Raw genomic sequence first — 5226 nt, 5'->3', positions numbered from 1 at the left:
CTGACCAATCACAGCCCTTGTGGTCTGCGTCGCCTCAACGCGTAGTTAAATTTTTTTGGAAGTGCACGTCGAGCTATGGCAGAGGGGTTCGCGGCGACGCAGAGGGGTCTGCGGGGGTACGCCGTCGATTCGACGCAGAAGCATAAAACAGCCTTAAGGTTCCGTGAAAATGTTTCAGCTTTTATTTTCCTTTTACGCCCCATAGAAGATATCACAGGTTCATCACGTTCATTGAAATTATCCATCCTCGATCACTTTTAGTCAGCTTTGACGAAACTCCTCTTAGCCAGCGCGTCTTTTCAAAGTGACATCTGACCTGAATACTGTGCGCTGAGTCGCTAAAACAGACTTATCGTGTTGTGTTCACCAACAAGGGTGCGACAACTGCTTGTCTGTTTCTGCTGTAAAACATGAACTCGCGATGCCTTGACAGCGGACAATACCAGCTTTTGTGAAAAAACTTGTTTAGGGTTCAGTCAGTCTTGTCAGGTGTCTATTTCCGATGAGGAGATTAACGTTATAAAGACACACCGGCAGACAGTATGGTTGGTGAATAAACGAAAATGTGCACTTTGGCGGAAGGATGTCACGTGAGACTGTGGAGAGTGTCAAAATAAAGGTGTATATCGATATTTTACGTGTGGAATCGATGCATCGTATCGTTAGACGTTATATCGATGCATAACCCATATGAGTTAATGAGCTGATGAGTTGAATCAGGTGTGTTTGATTAGGGAGACAAAGAAAACGTGCAGTGTCGGGGGTACTACAGGACAGGTTTGGGAACCACTGGTCTACAACAACAACAATAATGATAATAATAATAATAATAATAATAATAATAATAATACATATTTCTCAAGTCCAGAAATCACATGCATTTTTAAGATGTTATTGCTCAAAACTAGGTTTGTATTCGCTTATCAAGGTTTCAAACACAAATATATTGTTTAAAATGTTTCTCTTAAACCAGGGGTTAAACGATTGTACCATATTTCTGTTATTGAAGAACTTAAATTTTAAGTATTAAAATATCTTGATGATATGATTATTTATATAGTATGTATATATATATATATATATATATATATATATATATATATATATATATATATATATAGAGAGAGAGAGAGAGAGAGAGAGAGAGAGAGAGTAGAACAGTTTATAGAGAATTTTCAGCACTTGTACATGTACTCCTGCTACATATATACCCATATAAGCCGTACATATATACCTTCATAACCATATCTACTACGGCATGTGCATAACGTCCAATGACCAACTTGCTCTCTTTAAAGCTACACTGTGTAATTTTTTTTGTTGATTCTTAGCAAAAAACACTTAGTTCTTTCAAAAATATATGTGCTCATTAATGTATATTGTAGCAACAATGGGTTGTACATTAATATTAATATTAGCTCAAATTATCTATAGGGAATTGTAATAATTAATCATGAATATGATTAATATTTTGCATATTACAGTTACGTTAATTTATTCGAAGTTGAAAATAGATCGATTTATATATATGAATAATCAATCACAACGAATTCTAATTCATCATTCATATATCAATAATCCTATTTCAGATCGATTATGAGATAACCCTTAATGGAAAATTAATGTAATCACCGAACAGTCGTTTGTCCCGCAAACGACCATAAGATTAACTCACCAACTTTCTCATAAAAGTTACCACTTCTTATAATTCCAGAAAGATCAGTTTTCTGGCCATGACAACTATTCTCCTGTCCTTATAAATTTAGGTTACTAAACCATAATCAAATTGTAAAGCCTGTAGCTAGATCAAACATTTCAGGGACTCGTAATGTGAGAATTATAGACAGGATCAATCAAGTATATAGGTTTTAATACAATTGAACTAATGAATACATAACTACGATTCACACAGAGTAAATATGTATGTATATACAGAACACGTAAACAAATACAAGACTAAACGGATAACAGATGAGAGAGGGAGAGGATGAAAGGGAGAAAGTGAAACTAAAGTTCAGGATGAGAGATCACCGAGATGATCTCAGCATGGAAAAATCACAGGCACTGTAACCTTGAGAGACAACAAGAAATCAGATTACATTAAAAGTTCAATAACTTATCTTGCAAAATGGTTCTCTTTGTTGCTGAAGAACGCCGAGTCGTGTTCGGGCGCGTGTCCTAAGAGCAGCGTGTGTGTTTCTTTAAGAAAGCAGGGCTTGCTTCTGTGAGCGCGGCCGCGGGATGTTCAAGTCTCTTTAAAGTTGAGGTTGAACGTCATTTCACTGAACGTAGGTAGAGTCCGAAGACGAAAATAAAGAAAAGACTTAAAGAAAAGAAAAGAGAAAACGGAGAATGCTCCCTAAAAGGGAGCCATATGGATCTTCTCGCTGACGAAGAGGGTTCGTAAAAGTGCTCTCTTAAGATTTCATGAGTCTGTCTTTTATGGAGAAGATGGGTTCACACCTACTCTGCGTACGCGGACCAATCACCTTAGAGCATCTTGGGCGGGAAGATTTTTCTTTGTCTTGTCAGACACGCCCACTTGAATGAGTCATGAGGAGATGAAAGTAAGCTGTTCAGCTCCAGAAATATGAAAAGTGTAAAACAATGTACATTATTGCATTCTGCTATCGAAATCCGACTCTGTTAGATTGCGAGGTTTACAGAGATATGAAACTTGTCATATGAAGATTGTAGGAACACCAAGTTACAATCACATGCACGAATAGAAGCATTTACCAGTTCGTTCCTTCAAATAAATGTCATACACGAAGTGAATATAACCTAGGAAAACACTCAGGAGTATATGAAAAATTACATGCTTATATTCTAAGTTTAATGTCCAAAGTTCGTGTATGTGTGTGCGTTAATGTGTGTGTTGGAATGTCTGTCACGTTGCGCTTCCCGTTATCTCTTGCAGAGAAGTCTTTGGCTGCAGCTTCGTGCAGGGTCGTAAAGTGTTATCCTCTAGAAAGAGGAGTCGGGTTACGGAATGCGATTCCACTGGAAAGACATTCTTCAACAATACATTTCAGAGCTAGACACTAGAAAATCATATTATATGATCAAACAAACTAATAAAACATGCATAATGTACTTGTACTTATATTAAAGGATATTCTATCCTAATTCTAAACACAAAGGGATGTTTGTGTGTGTGTGGGGGTGTGATGTCACGTAGCAGGAGAAAGTTTCGTTATCTTCTTGGTACAGAGAGGAATGTTAGTTTCAGGTTCTGGAGTCTCTCTGAGGTGCAATTTAGTGTCGTAAAAGTCTATTTGCTCCAGTATCTCTGGAGCCGACGTATGATATACATTTGGGAGTCAGGAGGTTACAAGCTTTAGTAAGCTTAGCAAAGAACGTTTTGGGAAGGAATGTGCTTAGAAAACACGGAGAGTCCGAATTTGTTAATTCAGAATAAACGAACGAATGATTCAAATAGCCCAGTCGCTACAATATTTACTTCTTTAAAGTAATAAAGTATTCTCGAAAGTTTATAATCTGCCATTGAAAGTACATACGGGTGAGGGGTTCGAATGCCGGTCGCCATGTTGCACCTCCATCTTGAAACTACATTAGCCAAAGAGGGACATACCTGTAAATTCAAGCTTCGCCTTTCGCGCTTTACACTCAGTGACACAGAGACGAATGCGAGGGGGAGATTACTCGCGACTGCCGGCAGATTTGAAAGATTGCTGATGGAGGATCACGCCTATTTTCGAGGACATGTAGCAGAGTCGCCAAGGAAGCGAAAGAGAGAATTAAAACGTCAACGCGACAGGCAAATCAGCAAGACCAAAGTCAATACTGGCAGAGCCGATCAGCCCAATACGCACACTACGCAAGTTGCGTAGGGCCCCGCAAATTACTCAAGGCCCCGCCTCCCCCTCGTGTCAAAGCGCGTCAATCAAAGTTTACAATATCGATGAGAAAATTAAGCGGAACTATCCTTCTGGTCATGAAAAGAGAGAGAGAAAAAACCACCATGAGAGTGAATTGCGGGAACAGCAATCAGGTAGACTTGTGTTCTCTTCTCTCCTCTCCAAGTTTAATGTCAGCAAAGAACAGTAAAGTTAAGTTGATGTGCATCTATCTCTAGTCTTTCTGGGCATTGCATATTTTGGTCTTTCTGCGTCTTGCTTACACTTCCAGGGCTGTGTTCTGTGACTTTGTGCCTGACACAAAAAATAGTGCGAGTGAAACTTTTACGTTTGATAAACGGCAACGGTGTTTGTTTATAAACTGCAGCTCGGAAAAGATAACCGTGTCGCGTGTTAACATGCGTTCATATGCGCATGCACGAAATGAAACGCGCACTTTCCAGAAAAACATCTGTGGGGACCAGTAGGCTACAATATGGGCGTGATGGCACTCCTCATTATAGGCACACATACTTTTCAAACAAGACAAGGATTATCTAGACTCCAAGTCAGTTTAGTTACAACTCTGCAATAAAGCAAGATGGAAAGCAATATATTGACATTGACTATTGATTTATAGGCTATATTGCATTTAAAATGTTGATTGGCTGGACATACTGGTCAATATGGATGCACATCCCTCAGTAAATAATAACCATCAAGTATAAAGTATTGCTTTTATCATTTAAAACACAGTGACGTGCTATGACAAGCCATTTTAGCTTTTATTCATTCACAGGATGCATTTTTGATATCAATAATTACATTTAAAATGTGAATTCTTGATATTAAGAATGTACTTTTTCTAGTAACAATGTCTATTTTTGATATCAGGAATTACATTTAAAATGTGAATTCTTGATATTAAGAATGTACTTTTTCTAGTAACAATGTCTATTTTTGATATCAATAATTACATTTAAAATGTGAATTCTTGATATTAAGAATGTACTTTTTCTAGTAACAATGTCTATTTTTGATATCAGGAATTACATTTTCATTAGTAGGCCTACTAGTTACTGGGGTGTTAGGTGTGATTGTTGTGTGGCAATGGCAAATGTTTTACATGGGTCAGGTAGGAGGGCCCCTTTACAGAATTTCGCTTAGGGCCCCAGAGAGGTCAGGATCGGCTCTGAATACTGGAGTAACTTTGCCCAGATGGAAAGAGCTCATGAGGAGCAAAGATTTTAAAACGGACGCCGAAGTTGCCTGCTTTCTTCTCGACAGGTAATTCAGCCTATTTGTGTAAATTTGAAGTTTTATAGTTGCTTGTCTAACCATAGCATGGTTGTGCATACTGCCAGAA

The sequence above is a fragment of the Leuciscus leuciscus genome, assembly GCF_965113295.1.
Source record: "Leuciscus leuciscus genome assembly, chromosome: 22".
Lineage (NCBI taxonomy): Eukaryota > Metazoa > Chordata > Actinopteri > Cypriniformes > Leuciscidae > Leuciscus > Leuciscus leuciscus.
Note: the sequence above shows the minus strand (reverse complement) of the source record.